The 22,060-nt window shown below is 43.9% G+C and overlaps 1 long non-coding RNA gene across 1 annotated transcript; it reads right to left on the minus strand.

The window, feature by feature from the left end:
* Positions 1 to 16,400: 16,400 nt before the first annotated feature.
* Positions 16,401 to 21,419, minus strand: LOC105506502. The gene is made up of 2 exons (XR_001000935.1): positions 21,292 to 21,419; positions 16,401 to 16,757 (listed from the first exon to the last, which is right to left on the minus strand). It is a non-coding gene; the product is annotated as an uncharacterized LOC105506502 (long non-coding RNA).
* Between the last annotated feature and the right edge of the window lie 641 nt (positions 21,420 to 22,060).

The raw sequence follows: 22,060 nt of genomic DNA on the forward strand, positions 1-22,060 counted from the left end.
CACAGCAAATCAACAAAATCTAAGTAACTGCTGCAGGTTGCTGTGCAGGAGTGCATTCAACCTCAGTCTCAAGCATTTTCCTTCTAATAAGAGTGCCACTCCTGAGCAGCTTCTGTGTAAGAATTCCAGAAATACTGCTACTGGCCTCTCTAGCTCAGGATGGTACGGTCAGAGACCCTGTCTTCACATTTCATACCAAGTGGGAGCATGTTCTATGGGGTGCTTTTCCCAGAAGCAGTGGCTTCCCAAATGTGCAATAAATGACCCATCTTGAAAGAAAGAACTCATCATCTAGTTACCGACTTGGAGTCAAACAAGCCAGACTCAAATCTCAGCTCCTCCAAACAAAACACCTACTATGTACAAGATTAAACTGTAAGTTCCCTGAGCGTAGAAACTACATCATTTTTTTATATCTCCAATACCTAGCAAAACGTTCAGCATGATTATCAAAAAAAAATCTGTAACGCAGAGTACTCCAAGCTTTCTGAATCATATTATCCTTATCAATAAGTTTTTAACATGGCACCTTCAAAATAAGTATGTTTATTTAAATAATATGAACTATTCGGCCAGGTGCAGTGGCTCACGCCTGTAATCCCAGCACTTTGGGAGGCCAAGGCAAGCGGATCACGTGGTCATGAGATCGAGACCAGCCTGGCCAACATGGTGAAACCCTGTCTCTACTAAAAATACAAAAATTAGCTGGGCGTGGTGGCACAGGCCTGTAATCCCAGCTACTCAGGAAACTGAGGCAGAAGAATCGCTTGAACCTGGGAGGCAGAGGTTGCAGTGAGCCGAGATGGCGCCACAGCACTCCAGCCTGGCAACAGAGTCAGACTCCGTCTCAAAATAATAATGAGGAGGAGGAGGAGGAGAAGGACTACTCTAATACAAGGAGCATTATAGAAATATAGAAAAATAGAAACTGAAAAGGGGTAAGATTAAAAATAAGCAGCAGTTCTAAAACTTCCTTCTTATGCTGCAACGGATCATCTTGTCCTTCCCGTTTTAGACCGCCATTGTAGAGGACACAGTTTCTACACTCAAGAGACTTGCGGTCTAGTTGAAAGACTTGAAGCAAAGAATAACCATGGTACCGCTATAAAATACACAGATAACACTTTAGAGGCGGCTGTGATCACCAAGGGTACAGACGGGTTTCACGGAGCCCATAACCCCCACCAAAACTGAACGCCAATGTGTACAGGTGTGTGTCTAGCTGCACTTTCTTCAGGAAAGGTCCAAAGCTTTCATATGATTCTCAAATGGATCTAGATGACAGGAACATTAGAGGGGAACTGGCTAAACAGGAGAAAAGAACACGAGGAACAAAAGGACCTACGCACGAGCATTCTGTCCGAAGTCATCCTGCTCTTGCAGATAAAACGATCTAGACCTAATAGAACGCCGCTCCACCGGTCACCCAAGCAGGTTAAGGTATTTCCAAAGACTGACACATTGTCTCTACGTTAATGATTTCTTTTTAACTTCTTTTAGCAGTGGCCAGTTTTCAAATGACATCCTACATGGAACCCATGTATATAAAGAGAGATCAAAGTGAAGGTGTTGCGGGTGAAGCAGGGTTGGTCCCAGGTCATGACCCCTCGTGGTCTCCGGCCTCAGTTTCCCTGTGTTGATGGCTCCATGGCTCTTCGAATGGGGCTGTAAATCCCTGCTCCGGGCTTTCTTGAGTCTATGATTTAATGATTTGCCTTAATTTGTGTCCTCGTCATTCAGTTCATAAACCATTCAAAATCACTCCCTCTGCTCCAGCTTCCACCTGTTTTCCTTCCTTTGCCTCCTTTGACCAAGTCGCCAATAGCTCCAGCTAACTGTTCTCCACCACATGTGGTCCAAGATCACCCTCGCCAGAATCCCCTGGCTTGCATGTTAAAGACGCAGATCCCTGGGCATCATCCCAGACCGACAGACTCAGAACCACTGAGCATGGATCCCACCATCTGCAACTTCCACAGGCTCCTCAGATGATTCTCATGAGTCCTTAATGGTTAACTACACAAGGCTCTCCACAAAGCCCCGCTCAGCCAGCCAACTTCTCATGCATGGGGTCTTAACCTACTGAGTGTCATCAAAATTGCCTCCACTTTCTTGAGCCCACCCAAAAGCTAGATAGAGCCAGGAGGGGATGAACATTCCAGGCCTGTGTGTCCATGGCTTCAAGGTGAACCATGACTCTGCGTCCTTGGAGGTGACAATCCTCTTTCTCCGGTCTGGATGCTCAGAGGCAGGCATTTTTCTTTTAGGCTGGAGTTAAATATAGTGCTTAATGCTTTGCAGACTTCTGGAGGGAAACAGGAGCAGCTCAGAGGAGTGGAATGTACTGGGCTGAAAGTCAGTCCTCTCCAGCCACAGTGCAGGCAAACACATCGAAGCCTGGGGGAAGCTCAACCCCGGAGGCGGGCCATTTGCTTTAGGGGTATTTATTCAGAGGAATGGGACAGCCCTTGAACGTTTTGCATTTTTCCTACAGTTCCAAAGGCAGCAGTGGCCTAAGCCTATGTATAACCTGCCGGGTAAACAGGCATCATGAGAATTTCCCTGAGCTGAGCGGTGACAATTGTTTTTGCCATCTTGATTTAGAAGCCAGAACAATTCAGAGAATTGTAGATGAAAGTCATAAAATCTGTTCTCCATATTCTGCCCCGTTTTGGGCCCAAATCAAGTTTGACTTCTTTCATGAAGCCACTCACATCCCACTCTCCTTTTTTTGAACTCCTGTGACACTTATCTATTAGTGGCATATATTTTAACAGAGTTGCTCTTTATTTTTTGTTATTTTTGAGACAGAGTCTTGCTGTCACCCAGGCTGGAGTGCAATGGTGTGATCTTGGCTGACTGCAACTTGCGCCTCCCTGCTTCAAGTGATTCTTGTGCCTCAGCCTCCTGAGCTGCTGAGATTACAGGCGCCTGCCACCACACCTAAGTTTTGTATTTTTAGTAGAGACAGGGTTTCACCATGTTGGCCAGGCTGGTCTCGAACTACTGGCCTAAAGTGATCCACCAAACTCTGCCTCCCAAAGTGCTAGGATTAGAGTTGGGAGCCACTGCACCCAGTCTCTATTTTTATTTTAGGTTCAAGAGGTACATGTGTGGGTTTGTGCCATAAGTATGTTCATGATACTGAGGTTTGGACTTCCAAGGATCCTTTCACCCAAGTAGTGAACATAGTACCCAATAGGAAGTTTTTCAGTCCTTTCCCCACTCACTCCTCCCTGTTTCTTTATTTTCATTACTTTGCTTTTGTCTTCATGTCCCCATATCATAAGCCTCTTGAGAATGGAAACCACGCCTGAGCTTCCTTGTATCCCCCTCAGTGCCTGTAATGGTGTTGGGTACAGGGGCACCAATGGGTACCTGTTGAGATGAACAGCGACCACCTTGAAGGGAGAGAGCTGGGGAAAGAAGGCAGGCACAGTAAGAGTTGATGTACTCTGCATACTGGTTATGTGCTGGTGCTGTTGTCAGCATTTAACACGTGCTAATCTGCTTAATTTTCACAGTTGCCTTATGAGGTGAACCCACCTTACAGAACAGATGATTTAGGTACAGAGATGTTACCTGAATGGCCCAAAGTGACACAGCTACTAAGAGGCAAAGCCAGGATCTGAGCCCAGGGAGTCCAGCTCCAGAGTCCATGCCCTTCCACGTCTTCCACTACAGCAGCAGGACATGTGGGCAGTCATCAGGCCAGAGAAACGGAGGAAGTATATACTTTCCAGAAAAAAACAAACCAGACCTAGAATCCTTACCCCAGCTCCACTTGCAATGACCGCTAAAGAAGGGTCTCTTCAGCCTAAGGACAAGGTGTCTGTCCCCAGGGCCTCAGTTCTGCTTCTAGTTACCGACATGTCCAGAGGACACTGACTGTGGCCTCTGCTCTCTCCCGCCTCCCAGAGTTCCTTCCTGCCTCTCCATGAATGAGGGGAGAGGTGATGGGAGACAGAGGGTGGCATTTGCCAATGGAGAGTAGCCCCAGGTCAGAGAGCCTGGGCTGGCACTTAGGAGTTGCCTGCTGGGAACAAGCCCCAGCTGAGCCGCATGCACCAAACTCCACCCAGCAAGAGAATTCTCACTGCCCTAGAAAAGCAACCCCACAAATTTAAACAACCCTGCACCCCACCTTCTGCCCCCTGCACATACTTTCTTTGAAATCTTCCTGCACCCCACCTTCTGCCCCCTGCACATACTTTCTTTGAAATCTTCCAATGCTGAGGAACAGAAAGATTGTTTGATGTCTCTGAGTCTCTCCTCTACAACCCCAATCCTGGATGGCCACGTTCAAAGCTACCAGAGTTCTCCTCCAGGGGAGGGGATAAGACAGCATCGACTGCCTTACAAGGAAGGACCTTGCAACACGCAGCCCGAGAACCTTTCAAGGAGGACAGGGGAAGTCTTTATTTTAAAAGTAGGGACTGTTTGAAGGATTTACCTTATGAAGTAAAAGGGAACTTCTTGCTCCAGTAAGTAATTTTAAAAGACAAACACATTCACAGACATACACAGCAACAATGAAGAAACCATCACACCAGTTGTCCAAGGCATAAACTGTGAGTGTGGTTCCAAGAGACATTGGCTTGGTTTGGGGTTCTGATGGAAATCTCTGTATTATCTGATTTTTAACTAAATGCAAAGTGAAGAGTGTTTTTATTCCTTCCTTCATTCACTCAATGAACACCTACGAAGTGCAAGCTCCAGTCCTCAGGCTGCGTGCTGGAGATTCAAAGGTGAGTATGAACTCAAAGAGATGACAGCCCAAAAGACAGAGATGGATAAGTAAATAATCAAGTGCAGTGAAAATTTTGGATTTCTGGAATAGGCGCTATTGATCCTATAAAGGGTATAAACCATGAAGGAGTCAAGGAGGGAGGAGTTAGACCAACCCAAAGGCCATCACAGAGGAGGCAATGCTTCTGCAAATCTTGAAGGGTACGCAGGTATTAACTAAGCATAAATTGCAAGTAACTGCAAGTAGTATAAAAAAGCAAAAGCAGATGATAGGGCAAATAATGAGAATGAATACTGGAGATGTAAGCTGGATGTGGTGGCACACCTGTGGTCCCAGCCACTCAGGAGGCTGAGGTGGGAGGATTGCTTGAGCACAGGAGGTCAAGGCTGCAGTGAGCAGTGATTGTGCCACTGCACTCCAGCCTGGGCGACAGAGACAGACTCTGACTCTAAAAAAATTAAAATAAAATAAAATATTGAGATGTAGACAGGAGTCAGATCATGGAGTTAAAGAATTATTCCATTAATTCAGCTCTTGTAAGCACTTCTACCTGACATAGCCAAGGACTTGATTCAAAATCCTTTCTTTGACCTGAATTGCCTAGAATTCTCCAAGAGAGAAAACAAGCTTTGCAGACTCTCAAAGGGAACTGGCCATGGTGGAACGCGGGCCTTGGAGGGCTGGAAGGGGCTATGACTCAGGAAGCAGCAAGGGAGACAAGCGCCCAAGCCTCACCAAGAAGGGAAGACCAGGCTGCTCTCATCTCTCGACCCAGCTGCTTCACACACCAGAGTGCGCCTAGAGTTCAAGCAGCTTCTTTCTCCATTTCCCCCCTCAGTGCTTAACGTCTCAGGCCACGGGCTGCCAGCACTCACCTTCTGCCGAGGCCGCCCTGCAGCCTCCCTGTTCCGAGGCCCCTGCCTCTCCCTGATGAAACTCCCTCGGTGCTAACTTGGCAAGAACAGGCCAACGCTGCTGTGCTTCCCTTTGCCCTTGAAAAGAATGAGGTTTAGGGGAGGCTCTGCCCAGTCCGGTGCTGTCCGGGATAGCTGAGCAGAAGCTGCCGAAGCCGGCCTCCTGGACTGAGCTTGGTCTAGCAGCTTATCCACGTGACAGCCCTGGCTGTTCGGAGGCACCGGGAGCGGCTGGGCCTGCAGCGTCCCACCTTGGGGGGAAAGCACGCACCGCGACGGAGGCGTGGGCCCTGCAGCCAGCGCCGGGCAGGCGGCAGCCGCGCTCCCTGTTGCCAAGCTTCTCCGGCGGGACGCGGCGCCCCCTGGCGGCAGAACGCTTGTGGCCGCCGTTACACTCCTGTGGAAACAGCGCCATCTGCCGAACGCTCTATCACATTGCTGATTGGCCAACGCAGACTTTTCTGTATTTTTCCTTCTGCTTGCTTACATCAGGCCGTCTTGAGCCTATTCAAAGTGTACTTCTTAAATGAAAAAAGAAAGTGACAGTACAAGATGTTTTGCTCGCTGGAAAAACGAGGATGAAAGGAAAATGGGTAGCGATTATCCGAATAATATGTGCTTCCTGCCTGTAGTGAGGAGTGAACATGGTGGGGAAATTTCCTCCGCACATTGCAGAGGAAAACGCGTGCATTTTGGAGTCAGGCAACTGCGATTAAATTCTCACTAGCTTTGTGAACTAGGAAGGTTACTTAGCATTTCTGAGTCTCGTTTGTCCTCATCTGTAAAGTAGAAGTATATTTACCTTGCAGCATTGTAGCAAAAGTTAAATAAAATAATGTGCATAAAATGAAAATTAAATGTGTATGAAGTAAATCAGATAATATGTATAATAGGTAGGCTTTAAAGTATAACACAAAAATATCAAATAGACATTTTTTTCTAATTGTTAGAATTGTGAAATATTCCTGAAATGGATTTATCAAATGAGAAGATGGAATCTCTCTGAGGTATTTTTAAATTTTCTCTAGAATGGTTGATTCTGACCTTTCTGTAAAAGACGATCTATTTCTGGGCACAGATCCTAGAAACAGAATTCTGCCAAAGTGAGACTCCACTAACATTTATTGAATGTCTGCCACATGCTAGACACTTTCAAAGATGCTCTTTCATTATCGCCAGTAAAATCTGAAGCTTCAGGATCTATTCCCTCTTCCCAGAAGAAAGTTTTGCCAAGAATATGAGAACCTCCTTTGTATAGCCTCTCAAGTACTTTCAAGATTACTCAGAAAAGCCCAAAACTTTGAACAACCCAAATGCCAATTAACAGGAGAATCAAAGATAGTACATCCATACAATGAAATATTACTGGGCAATGAAAAAGACAAACCAGATAAACACCGTAGCAGGGACTCTCAAATCTGAGGCAAAAATAAAAAGTCAGGCCAAATATATACTGTATTTGCATGAAGTTCTAGAATGTGAAAATCTAATTCATGGTGGTAGAAATCTGAATCATTATCCGCACAGGACAGGGGTGGGGACTGACTGCAGAGGGGCACTAGGGAACGTGTGGGGTGATGGGCACGTACTGAATGTTGATCTGGGTGCTGGCTGCACAGTTATGTACAGGCAGTGGTGTGCTGAAGCCTGCTGGCACCATCAAGAGAGTGGACTGTTAATTTTTCAGGATGTTTGCAAGCCAGTCAACATCACATTGATAGCTTGGAATCCACCATGGTGGAAATATTTATACTCCAAAAACTGGCAAACACTACAAAGCATGGCTTTTTTATCCCACCAGAGAGCCAGTTGTAAAACATGTATGAACACACCACTGTATACATTTGCCAAAGCTCACTGAATTATGTATTTCAGATCCATGCATTATACTGTACGGAAATTACATTTCGAAAACAGGGGGTGAATAAAAGCTCTCTGCTATCAGAGTGTGCAGAGCACAGCTGGAGGCCCATGCTGAGCAGCTGGGGAGAAAGGTTGGAATCAGTCGTTTGTGGGATGGAAAAGCAAAATTTAAGAAGTATTTTTCAGTCATAATGGATCTAAAGCAAAAAAGCAGATCAAAATACATAAGCCTCAGAACAGAAGCGCAAGGCTGAGTCAGCATTTGGTAATGGCTGCACAGATTACAGATCATCAGCTTCGCCTTAGCAAGGAGGAACTGGAGGCCCATGTCAGAATCCAGTGTTCATCCTCTATAATTTCATTAATTTTATTATTTAAATCACCATACAAACCAGGCACAGAGGCTCATGCACTTTGGAGGCTGAGGTGGGTGGATCGCTTGAGCCCAGGAGTTTGAGACCAGCTTAGGCAACATGGCGAAACCCCATCTCTACAAAATACGAAAATGAGCCAGGCATGGTGGCACATGCCTGTAGTCCCAGTTACTTAGGAGGCTGAGGTGGGAGAATCACCTGAGCCCAGGAGCTCAAGGTTGCAGGGAGCCATGATTGTGCCACTGCACTCCAGCTTGGACAAAGAATGAGACCCTATCTAAAAAATATATATATATATATATTTTTTGGTGTAAAGTTCTATAATTTTAACACATGTATAGATTCATATAAGCACTGCCACAATCAGGATTCAAAATAGTGCCATCATACCCCCAAAAACTCCCTCATGTTTTCCCTTTATAATCACAGTCTCTCCCATTTGTAACTCCTGGCAACCACAGATCTATCCTCCATCAGTATTTTATCTGCTCAAAAATGAGAAACACAGTATGTAAACTTCTGAGACTACTTCCTTCCCCCACCCCCCAGCATCATGCCTTGGAAAGTGCTCAGTTGCTGCATGTGTAAACAGTTCATTCTTTGCTACTGCTGAGTAGTATTTCATTGTATGGATATACCACAACTTCTTTATCCATTTATACCTGTTCATTCACCTATTGAAGGACATTTGCTTAGAGTGATTATGAATAGAACATTGCATAATCATAGAATTATCAATAGAACATTTATATACAGGTTTTTATGTAAGCATAAGCTTTCATTTCTCTAGGAAGTGAGGTTTCTGGGTTATACAACAAATACATGCTAACTTTAAAAGAAATTGCCAAACTTTTCCAGACCGGCTATACCATTTTTCATTCCCACCCACAATGTATAAGAATTGCAATAGAGAGAAGAATGAAATAGATGCAACAAAAAATGATATAGAGTATCACCACTGATCCCATGGGAACACAAACTACCATCAGAGAATACTATAAACACCTCTATGTAAATAAACTAAAAAATCTAGAAGAACTGGATAAATTCCTGGACACATACACCCTCCTCCCAAGACTAAACCAGGAAGAAGTCGAATCCCTGAATAAACCAATAACAAACTCTGAAATTGAGGCAGTAATTAATAGCCTACCAACCAAAAAAAGTCCAGGACCAGACAGATTCACAGCTGAATTCTACTAGAAGTACAAAGAGGAGCTGGTACCATTCTTTCTGAAACTATTCCAAACAATAGAAAAAGAGGGAATCCTCCCTAACTCTTATGAGGCCAGCATCATCCCAATGCCAAAACCTGGCAGAGACACAACAAAAAAAGAAAATTTCAGGCCAATATCCCTGATGAACATCCATGCAAAAATTACCAATAAAATACTGGCAAACCGAATCCAGCAGCACATCAAAAACCTTATCACCACGATCAAGTCGACTTTATCCCTGGGATGTGAGGCTGGTTCAACATACACAAATCAATAAACATAATCCAGCATATAAACAGAACCAAAGACAAAAACCACATGATTATCTCAATAGATGCAGAAAAGGCCTTTCAACACCACTTCATGCTAAAAACTCTCAATAAACTAGGTATAGATGGAACATATCTCAAAATAATAAGAGCTATTTATGACAAACCCACAGCCAACATTACTGAACTGGCAAAAACTGGAAGCATTCCCTTTGAAAACCGGCACAAGACACAGATGCCCTCTCTCACCACTCCTATTCAACATAGTGTTGGAAATTCTGGCCAGGGCAATCAGGCAAGAGAAAGAAATAAAGGGTATTCAAATAGGAACAGAGGAAGTCAAATTGTCTCTGTCTACAGATGACGTGATTGTATATTTACAAAACCACATCGTCTCAGCCAAAATCTCCTTAAGCTGATAAGCAACCTCAGCAAAGTATCAGGATACAAAATCAATATGCAAAAATCACAAGCACTCTTATACACCAATAACAGAGAGCCAAATATGAGTGAACCCCCATTACAATTGCTACAAAGAGAATAAAATACCTAGGAATCCAACTTACAAGGGATGTGAAGGACCTCTTCAAGGAGAACTACAAACCACTGTTCAAGGAAGTAAGAGAGGACACAAACAAATGGAAAAACATTCCATGCCCATGGATAGGAAGAATCAGTACCGTGAAAATGGCCATATTGCCCAAGGTAATTTATAGATTCAATGTTATCCCCATAAAGCTACCACCGACTTTCTTCACAGAATTGGAAAAAACTACTTTAAACTTCATATGGAACCAAAAGAGAGCCCACATAGCCAAGACAATCCTGAGCAAGAAGAACAAAGCTGGAGGCATCACTCTACCTGACTTCAAACTATACTACAAGCCTACAGTAATCAAAACAGCATGGTACTGGTACCAAAATAGATATATAGACCAACGGAACAGAACAGAGGCCTCAGAAATAATACCACACATCTACAACCATCTGATCTTTGACAAACCTGACACAAACAAGCAATGGTGAAAAGATTCCCCATTTAATAAACGGTGTTGGGAAAACTGGCTAGCCATATGCAGAATACTGAAACTGGACCCCTTCCTTACACCTTACACAAAAAACAACTCAAGATGGATCAAAGACTTAAACGTAAGACATTAGGACCATAAAAATCCTAGAAGAAAATCCAGGCAATACCATTCAGGACATAGGCATGGGCAAAGACTTCATGACTAAAACACCAAAAGCAATGGCAACAAAAGCTACAGTTGACAAATGGGATCTAATTAAACTAAAGAGCTTCTGCAGAGCAAAAGAAACTATCATCAGAGTGAACACACAACCTACAGAATGGGAGAAAATTTTGGCAGTCTATCCATCTGACAAAGGTAATATCCAGAATCTACAAAGAACTTAAACAAATTTACAAGGAAAAAACAAACAACCCCATCAAAAAGTGGGCAAAGGATATGAACAGACACTTCTCAAAAGATGACACGTATGCAGCCAACAGACATATGAAAAAATGCTCATCATCACTGGTCATTAGAGAGATGAAAATGAGATACCATCTCACACCAGTTAGAATGGCAATCATTAAAAAGTCAAGAAACAACACATGCTGGAGAGGATGTGGAGAAACAAGAACACTTTTACACTGTTGGTGGGAGTGTAAATTAGTTCAACCATTGTGGAAGACAGTGTGGAGAATCCTCAAGGATCTAGAACTAGAAATACCATTTGACCCAGCAATCCCATTACTGGGCATATACCCAAAGGATTAAAAATCATTCCACTATAAAGACACATGTACACCTATGTTTATTGTGGCACTATTCACAAGAGCAAAGACTTGGAACCAACTCAAATGTCCATCAATAATAGACTGAATCAAGAAAATGTGGCATATATACACCATGGAATACTATGCGGCCATAAAAAAGTATGAGTTCACGTCCTTTGCAGGGACATGGATGAAACTAGAAACCATCATTCTCAGCAAACTATCTCAAGGACAGAAAACCAAACACCGCATGTTCTCACTCATAAGTGGGAGCTGAACAATGAGAACACGTGGACATAGGGAGGGGAACATCACACACCAGGACCTTTTGGCGGATGGGGGGCTAAGGGAAGGATAACATTAACAGAAATACCTAATGTAGGTGACAGGTTGACGGGTGCAGTAAACAACCATGACACAGGTATCCCTAGGTAACAAAACTGCACGTTCTGCACATGTACCCCAGAACGTAAAATATATTTAAAAAAAAAAAAAAAAGAATTGCAATTGCTCTCAACAGCTCTTGGTATTACCAAAAGTTTTCCTTTTTTCAGCAATACTAATAGGTGTGTTTGGTTTTAGTTTCCAAGTCTCTAATGTTTAATGATATTGAACATCTTTTTGTATTTTATTTGCCATTTATATATTCTGCAAAGTCCTGGGACAGATGTGACTTGCAAGTTTTTTCTCCCGGGCTATAGTGTTTTCATTCTCTTAATAGCATCTTAAGTCTTTTAATTTCGGTAAAGACCAATTTATCAACTTTTTCTTTTATGGATCATGCTTATGGTACCATGACTAAGAATTATTTTCCTAATCCCAGGAAGAGATTTTCTACTATGTTCTTTTCTAAAATTTTTAGAGCTTCACTTTTACATCTATTATCCATATTGAGTTCATTTGTGTATGAGCTGTAAGGTTTTTCTTTTGTCTGTTTATATAAATGTTCAGTTGTTCTAACATCATTTGTTGAAAATATGATCCTTTCTTTATTGAATTACCTATGCACCCTTGTCAAAAATCACATGGCCATATTTAAGCAGCTATCTTTCCGGACTCGATTCTGTTCCATTGATCTCTGTGTTCCTATGCAGTACCATACTGTCCTGATTACTGTAACTTTGCAGTACGACTTAAAACTGAGTAGCATGATTCCTACACCGTTCTTATTTTTCAAAATTGTTTTAGCTGTTCTAGTCCTTGGCCTTCCCATGTAAACATTAGCATCAGCTTGTCTGTAACAACAAAATGTCCTGGCAAGATTTTTGACTGGAATTGTTTTAAATCTCTGTATCAGTTTTGGCAGAATTGGCAACTTTTTAAAGTTAAGTCCTCCAATCTTCAAATATGGTGTTTGTTATTTGTTTATATCTTCTTTGAGTTTTTTCACTGGTATTTTGTAGCTTTCAGTAAGATGTTTATCTATTTCATATTTTGGTACTTTCTATGTGGTACTGGTTTTCAATCTTCCTATTCAATTACACATTTCTGGCTGTGATGGCTAATTTTTTTTTTTTTTTTTTTTTTTTTTTTTTTTGAGACAGAGTCTCGCTTTGTCACCCAGGCTGGAGTGCAGTGGCACGATCTCGGCTCACTGCAAGCTCCGCCTCCAGGGTTCATGCCATTCTCCTGCCTCAGCCTCCTGAGTAGCTGGGACTACAGGCGCCCGCCACCACGGCCGGCTAATTTTTTTGTATTTTTAGTAGAGACAGGGTTTCACCATGTTAGCCAGGATGGTCTTGATCTCCTGACCTCGTGATCCACCTGCCTCAGCCTCCCAAAGTGCTGGGATTACAGGCATGAGCCACCGTGCCCGGACTTGATGGTTAATTTTATACGTCAACTTGGCCAAGTCATGGTAGACAGTTTGGGCTCAAACCCCAGCCTAGCTGTCGCTGTGAAGAAATGTTTTAGATGTGATTGACACTGAAATCAATCACCTTTGAGTAAAGCAGATGACCCTCCATAATGTAGCTGGCCTCACCCAATCAGTTGTAGACCCTGAGAAAAAAGACTGAGGTTCCTTGGAAAAGAGGGAATTCTACCAGCAGATGGTCTCCAGACACGAGCTGCAATATCACCTCTTCCCTGGGTCTCCAGCCTGACAGCCTGCTCTGTAGAATTCAAATTTGTCAGCCCCTCCAATCGCACAAATTCCTTAAAATTAACCAATCTCTCTCTGTCTCGCTCTCCCTCTCTTTTTAAACACACACACGTGTATCTTTCACATATATACATGTATGTGTGTATATATATGTATGTGTGTGTATCCTATTGGTTGTTTCCCTAGAGAACCCTAATATGCTGACGTATAGAAATACAATTTGTTTTTTTATGTGTATTAACCTTACATCCTGCAACCTTGTTAAACTCACTTATTAGTTCTAAGAGGTTTTTGCAAACTCCTTGGGTCTTTGACATAGACAATCGTGTACACTGTGAATAAGAACTGTCCTCTCCAGGGTAGAACCGGCACCAGGTTAAGAGTTGGGCATCTCCTTGAGATGCCCTTATTTGCTTAGGTCCTGCATGAAAGCACATAGCGCCCTGGCTCTTGAAAAGCATGAAAATCCTGAGAGAAAGCAACACAGAGCTTTCTCCACTGTGAGGTGGTGAGGAGGGGATTAGGACACTAGGTGAGAAAGGACAGGCCTAGACAATGAAGCAAGGGGCCACTGGGCAGATGGGAAAAACCACCTGCTCCTCAAAACGGCCAGGCTCTGAGATGAAGCGGGAATCTGCACTTAAACTGAGACTAGATCCATCCCAAGGATTCAAGTGAGTCTGGCATATGGACAGGAATCCCAGTGGAAGCCTTTTTGTGGAGTGAAGGGCGGGGGTGAGTTGCAAAATTTTCTGGACCAGAACTTACTGTAGGAAAAGAAGAACTGAAACTGGGCATGGGCTCCTGCTTATGGTCCCAGCTACTCAGGAGGCTGAAGCAGGGGGACTGCTTGAGCCCAGGATGCTGCAGTGTGCTGTGATCACACCTGTGAATAGCTGCTACGCTCCAGCCTGGGCGAGAGAGCAAGACCCCACATCCAAGAAAAGAAAGGAAAGAATTCAGGCACTGTGAGGTAACCTAGGAACGAAGCTTCAGAGCATTCTGAGTACAACAGGAAAAAAAAAAAAGGTTTTTCTTAAAGTCCATAAAATCCTGGGACATTAGCATCCGTTTCTGGAAACCCCTCTCTTAAACTGTAACTCTAGGGAGACAGAGGTTCCCGTAGACGAACAGAGCACATGGCCCCAGTGCCCAGCACAGCGACGTGGAGCTGCAGAGTCCTGCGGGGACTCATTTGTACACAAGCACATGAAACACCCCACAGGAGCCCAGATGTTTCCTCCGTCTTGCTGCAGACCTTGGAAGAGCTGGAGGCCCCGTGAAATCAAGGGGGTGAAAACCCGTGCAATTGAGGGGTTTTAACTCACGGTATGCTGTTTCTGCAGGCCTGAGACATCAAGAGAAATCAGAAAAGAGAAGGGAATTCCACCTTTACCCACTGAAAATACATCTACCCACATCCTCTGTCACAACCCCTATGAGATGGTTCTGCCATCTCCCAGCCCTGAAGACTGTGAGGTCATCTGACCACCTATTACATTGCTAAATATGGCAGGATGTCACCTGACTCGACATTAGGCTGCCCGTCAATCATCACACCCCCTTGCTCCCACTTACTTTTCTATCACCCCGTAGAAGGTTTCCCAACAGCTGTCCTTAAGTCCTCCAGGCTATAGAAACCACTCTTGAAACAATATGTCGGCATACCATTAGTGTCCTTCAACTCACACCCTCACTTCCCAGCCCCTCCTCTGTGAACGTCTCTCCTTACTTCTTCCACCAGCACTAATCAACCTAATATTCCTTCACTCTTTTCTCCCCTCCCAGCTTCCCTCCAACCTGCACCTGATCCTCCCTACCCTTTCTCCTCTTTCTTTCCAATTCTCCACACCACGACTGAACACCTGTCAGGAACGGTGCTCCCCCTGGGCCCCTCCACACCTCCTGAAGCCCTGTCACTTCTTACCACCCCCAGCTCCGATGGCCCTGGGCCTCCCTCCCGACAGCTGGGGCCCTTCCTGGATCTCTACACATCACCAAGCTAAGCCAGTGTTCCAAAATAGTCTCCTGAACAATGATGACAACTGCACAGTTATTTTGGAAGGTGAGTGTGGCCAGAGTTCCAGAACAATGCAGGAAAGACAATGGGATGGTGGGCAGCAGGTAGCCTGGCCAGCTGTCTTTGTGCAGATGAATTCAGGAGCCTGGTATTTCTTTGAAGGATGACCAGAGAACAGATGAGCACTCAGGATCACACTGAGACCAGGTCCCTAATGCAAGGACCTGAAAGACATAGAAACTGCTTCTCTGAAAATTGGCTTATTCTCCCATAGTTGACCAGGATCCAGAGCTTAGATTGCAGGATGTCAGGGCATATGCTGAGGCCTAGCTGTCTTCAAGCTGCAGTTTCCAAGATAGCCCAGAATAGAGTCCAATCAATACATGGCAATATAGTTCTTTGTTTTCTGTAAGTTTTACAAAAACATACATATAGAAATGTACATAAGTCATAAGTTTACAGCTCAACGAATTTTCACAAAATGAACACACCCTCAAAACCAGCACCCAGATAAAGAGAATACAACAAAAACAGCAGCGGCCCTCCTCACCCCTGCCTCCAGCCAATACTCCATCCCCCACCCCAGGATAAATGCAATCCCAGCTTCTAACATTGTGCGCTGGTTTTGCCTGTTCTTTGAACTTTCTGTAGCAGAGTCATAGAATATGTCCATTGGCTCATTTCAGTCAACATAATGTCTGTGAGATTCATCCTTCTTGGATATAGTTCCAGTTAATTCATTATCATTACTGTATTGTATTGTATTGTATTCAATAAATATTACTACAATTCATTCATCCATTCTACTCTCCAGCATTTGGGTAGTTTCCAGTTTGAAGGCATAAGTAGAAGTATTATTAATATTCTAGGACATGTTTTCATTAAACATGCATGCAGCTCTGTTGGGTACGGTATAGGCCTTGGAGTGGAATGACAGTTCTCAGAAACAAAAGAAAATAAATTCGAGTTTGATGTAGACTTGATTGTTGCAAGACACAGATTCCCTGATTGTAGTGAACCTGAGTTGGCCACGAGCAGTGGAAGGAGCATGCTTGTTAAAAGGAGAAATGTGATGCTGGGAGACACGTACAGATCTCAAGAGATTATTCAGGGAAGCACCAGGTTTATTTTAAATGACGGGAAGAGGTATCAAATAAAGGTTATAAAACCATCCCAATAAATAAGGCCGATGGTGGGCTGATAATATCTTCAGAGAACATGTTTAGGATCATATGGTTCTTCTTCATTCTTCTCTGCAGAACCTCCTGGCAGTTACGGCAGTGGAACATTGGAAACAGAGATGAACAGGAGGTGGGAAGAGGAGGCTAAGTGCATGTGGGCCTAAAAGTCCCTGCTTTGGGAGTTTTTTAACAGTCCTGGATGGAGGTAAGGAGGCAGGCGTGATTCTAAGATCTCAAGGAAAGGAGATTCCATGTCATTCTTCTCTTTCCTTGGCCCCTAGACTGTTTACGAATGAAATAATTTCATCAATGCTAGCAGATCCCCTCACTGAGACTTCCAAAGATTTTTATCAACAATTTTATGTCACTCCCAGTAACTCTTTGAAGGTAAATGACAGAATTAATTTTCCCATTTAAAAAATCGAAACACAAAGACCCAGTGGAGTCTGCATTTTCTAGTTTTAGTCAGCCAATCTGGAAGTTGTGTCCTGGTGACCACAGTGTCCCAGCTGTCAACTACAAGCAAGTCTACATCATCATCTTCCATTCACCATGTGGTTACTGCACCTCTTATACAAACTACCTGCGTTACTCAGTCATCCAATATCAAGAACTATACCACACTCCTTAGGGCAGGGCAGACGTGAGCACTTAGAGATTAATAAAACAGGCCGGGCACAGTGGCTGAAGTCTGTAATCCCAACACTTTGGGAAGCTGAGGTGGAAGAACTGCTCGAGCCCAGGAGTTCAAGACCAACCTTGGCAACATAGTGAGACCCCCATCTCTACTAAAAATAAAAAAATTAGCCTGACGCGGTGGTACCTTTCCTGTGGTCCCAGCTACTTGGAAAGCTCAGGTGGGAGGATCCCCTGAGCTCAGGAGGTTGAGGCTGCAGTGAGTTGTGATTGCGCCATTTCACACCAGCCTGGGCAACAGAGCAAGACCCTGTCTCCAAAAATAAATTAATTAAATAAAATTTAAAATAAAACCCTTTTAGAGTTCAAGTCTTAATCACCATACGGCTTTGGGCAACTTATTTTATCTCTCTGTGCCTCCATTTCCTAGACCTGGAAACAAAAATAAGAGAATGAAATTTATACAGCTTCTCAGAAGAGTATGTAAGTTAAGCCACATAAAGCATATAAATATCTGTCACTTAGTAGCCACTCAGCACATGGTAATTACAGAGCACGGTGCCGTAAGAAGTTGCTGGGGAGGCAGACATATAAATGAATGCAGAAAATATGTGAGGAATACTGAAAGAGAAATTAAAGTGTCCTGTGACTTTTTCATCCACATAGACGAGTATCAAAGCTACTATCTCTCTGGGAGGATCACGGCAGACGGGAGGCAGGACTAGATTGCAGCTCCCACTCAGATGGACACAGCAGCGTGTGGAGTATTGCATCATGAACTTTTGCTCCAGAATGACTGCAGGAATAAATCAGGAAAGCCAAGAGAACCCACAGACCTTCTGAAGGAAGTGCAGGACCTGGGAGTCACCGTGAGGGCCCAAACTGTGGAAGTGGGAAAGGGGTGTTGTTCACCCCCAAACACAACCTCACTGGGGAACTCTAAGATCTAGATAATGGGAGAGGATTCTGCCATTACCTGGAGCTGAGTCAGTTCGGAGCCGTGTGAAATGCAGGGGTAGAGGAAGCAGCAGGAGAATCCCTGCGGGCTCTCCGGGTCCCCTGACAAGCCATTTCTGCCTTCCCTCCCAGGGGCCATTGGGGAGGGCGGCCAGAGGCACTGGGAAAAGGCCACAGGGAGAAGGAAGCCTCCAGCTGAACTCGGTAACAATTCCAACTGAACAAGAAGTCTCGTGGCCAAAACTACAGGGAGGCCATGAACCCGGTGTGCAGACCACAGGCAGGGAAGCAGGAAGGGGTCACAGCTTTCACAGCTGGGAGGCTGGTAGCCTGGGGCAAGCCCTCAGCCCTGCCTGCCCACTGCCTGGACACAGACTCGGTGCTGTTGAGCGGGGAATGGTGAGAGTGAGACTGGCCCTTTGGGTTGTGTGGGAGCTGGGTGAGGCTTTCCCTCACTTCCCTGACAACCTGCATGACACAGCAGAGGCAGCATAATCCTCCTAGGAACATAGCTCCATTGACCTGGGAAGCTCACCTCCAGCCCCCACAGCAGCCTCAGCAAGACCCGCTCAAGGAGAGTCTGAACTCAGACATGCCTAGCACTCCCCCCACTTAATGGTCCTTTCTACCCACCCCATAGCTGAAGACTAACGGCATATACTCTCGGGAGTTCTAGGGCCCCACCCACCACCTGATCTCCCGCATATCCCAGCAGGAGGCCAGCCAGCACAAAAATAGTGCATTAAACCACTAACACTGAGGACCCTCACAGAGTCCCTTCCACCCCCCGCCACCTCCACCAGAGCAGGTGCTGGTGTCCACAGCTGAGAGACCCACAGATGGTCCGTACCACAAGACTCTGTACAGACAACTCCCAGTGCCAGCCCAGAGCCTGGTAGACCTGTTGGGTGACTAAATTCAGAAGAGAGATAATAACCCCTACAGCTCAGATCTCAGGAAGCCACATCCCTAGGAGAAGGGGGAGCGCACTACACCAAGGGAACACCCTGTGGGACAGAAGAATCTGAACAACAGCCTTGAGCCCTAGACCTTCCCTCCAACAGAGCCTACCCAATGAGAAAGAACTAGAAAGCCAACTCTGATAATACGACAAAACAAGACTCTTTAATACCCTCCAAAAAATCACACTAGCCCACCAGCAACAGATCCAACAACAACAACAAAAAAAACCTGATTTACCTGAAAAAGAACTTATAAGGTCAGTTATTAAGCTAATCAAAGAGGTGCCAGAAAAAAGCAAAGCCCAATTTAGGAAATAAAAAATACAAAAAATAAGGGGAGAAAGGTATCATATAATAAAAAGCAATCAAAACTTCAGGAACCAATGGATACACTTACAGAAATTCAAAATGCTCTGGAAAGTCTCAGCAATAGAAGTGAATGAGCAGGAGAAAGAAACTTAGAGCTCCAAGACAAAGTTTTCAAAATAATCCAACAAAGACAAAGAAAAAAGAATAAGAAAATACGAACAAAGCCTCCAAGAAGTCTGGGATTATGTTAAATGACCAAACCAAAGAATAATCGGCATTCCCGAGAAGAAGAGAAATCTAAAAGTTTGGAAAACATATTTGGTTATCCACTACTGGGTATCTACCCAGAGGAAAAGAAGTCATTATACGAAAAGGATACTTGCACACACATGTTCATAGCAGCACAATTCTCAGTTGTAAAACTGTGGAACCAACCCATATGTCCATCAATCAATGAGTGGATAAAGAAACTGCCGTATACATATACAATGGAATACTACTCAGCCATGAACAGGAATGAATTAATGGCATTCACAGCAACCTGGATGAGACTGGAGACTATTATTCTAAGTGAAGTAACTCAGGAATGGAAAACCAAACACTGTATGTTCTCACTCATATGTGAGCTAAGCTATGAAGATACAGAGACATAAGAATGACACAGTGGACTTTGGGACTCAGGGAGAAAGGGTGGGAAGGGAGTGATGGATAAAAGACTCCTACAATTTGGGTGCAGGGTCTACTGCTCGGGTGATGGGTGCACCAAAATCTCACAAATAACCACTAAAGATCTTACTCATGTAACCAAACACCACCTGGTCCCCAATAACCTATGGAAATAAAATAATTTTTTTAAAAAAAAGAAACTAGGCTGGGCGCAGTTTGTAATCACGTCTGTAATCTCAGCACTTTGGAAGGCCAAGGCAGGCGGATTACCTGAGGTCAGGAGTTTGAGACCGGCCTGGCCGACATGGTGAAACCCTGTCTCTACTAAAAACATAAAAATTTACCAGGCGTGGTGGCGCACACCTGTAATCCCAACTACTTGGGAGGCTGAGGCAGGAGAACTGCTTGAGCCCGGGGGACAGAGGTTGCAATGAGCCGAGATCGTGCCACTGCACTCTAGCCTGGCCGACAGAGCGAGACTCTGTGTCAAAAAAAAAAAAAGAAAGAAAGAAAGAAAAAGAAAAGAAAAAGAAACTAATAGGGAACAAAAGCTAGTATCACTCTTACACGAGATCTTTAGGTATTATACAGTAAAACTATCTCAATCTCAGTAACAACTAAGTAAATAAATAAAATGACAATAAGGGACTTTTGTGCATCCAAAACTTTCAGGCAAAGATCATAAGTTCTCTAGCATCATTACATGTCCAGGTTATATTTATCAAGACTTACTTGTTCCTTCCCACACATTAACATTTCAGAATCATATTTCATTTATAACAAGGTATTAAACTCACTAACCTGACAGGGTTAACATCAAAAAATAAAAACCAAATTAATGGCATTTAAATAAAAATAGCCTCTGGCTTGAGCCCATCCTGGCAACAACAGTGAAATTCCAGCATCCCCCTAATCTTCTCAGAGGTCTTGGATGGCCTGAGAACGATCCCCACAGCCTCTAGACACTACCAGCAACGTTCTTTGCAAGGCGGTCCCCTCCTTCTTTCAGTTGGTTCCACCTCTGTCTGCAAAGGCTGCTTTCCTTTCTCTCTTCTGGCTCACTTCACTGATACTGAACTCCTCCCTTCCCAATATTGACACCTACTGTGTCCTGGAGCTGGGGCTGTACCTCTCCCGTATCACTCCCCTGCTCTTGTCACCATCACTGCTTCTGTCCTGAGCCACAAGCCCTCAGCTAAGCCACAGCATGCAAGCGTGCGATTCAGTCCAGAGGCAGAGCTGGAGGCCACTTGCTCCAGAAGAAAACGTGCACTTTACTTTCTTACCTTGCTGCATCCACAAGAGGGAGCCTCGTGCCAGCTTCTCCAGTCAGAGTGGTAGCCCCCAAGACTTCCTCCTTCCACCCACCTTTAGGTGCAGCATCCAACAAGGTCAAAATCACATGTCTTGCATCTAATCAAAAATTACCAGGCATGCAAAAAAAAACAGGAAAATATGACCCTAAATATAGAGAAAACAAACATGAAAAACAACCCAGAAATGACACAGACTATAGAATTAGTAGAAATAGTTATTATAATTGCATCTTATATGCTCAAAAATTTAGAAGACTGAACGTGTTGGCAGATATATTTTTTAAAATATCTTTTTCTGAAATTAAAACTACAATGTCTAACATGAAAATACATTGGATGAGATTAACAGCAGATTAGACACTAAGAAGAAAAGATATGTGAACCCGAAGACAGCAATAAAAAGCATCCAAATTGAAATACAAGGAGAAAAAAAAGACTAAAAAGAAACGAGAAGAGCATCAGGGCATTGTGGGACAACTTCAATCAGTCTGAAAAATGAAAAGATGCTTCCAGATCTAAAAAAGAATCCTTTAAATTTTCAAAGAGCCCATCAGAATTTTTAATAGCTCTATTAGAAAAAGAAATTTTCATTTTGCTGCTTAAGTTCCAGCAGGCCAATCTTTGTCATGAATCCCTTGGGATGCTGCCAATCCAGACAGGCAGCTCTTCAGGTGACACAACGGTCATCCCAGGACTTACCATCACATCAGTCATTTTGTTACTGTCTTTAATCATGTAA

The sequence above is a fragment of the Colobus angolensis genome, unplaced genomic scaffold (assembly GCF_000951035.1).
Source record: "Colobus angolensis palliatus isolate OR3802 unplaced genomic scaffold, Cang.pa_1.0 Scaffold137, whole genome shotgun sequence".
In the NCBI taxonomy this organism is placed as follows: domain Eukaryota; kingdom Metazoa; phylum Chordata; class Mammalia; order Primates; family Cercopithecidae; genus Colobus; species Colobus angolensis.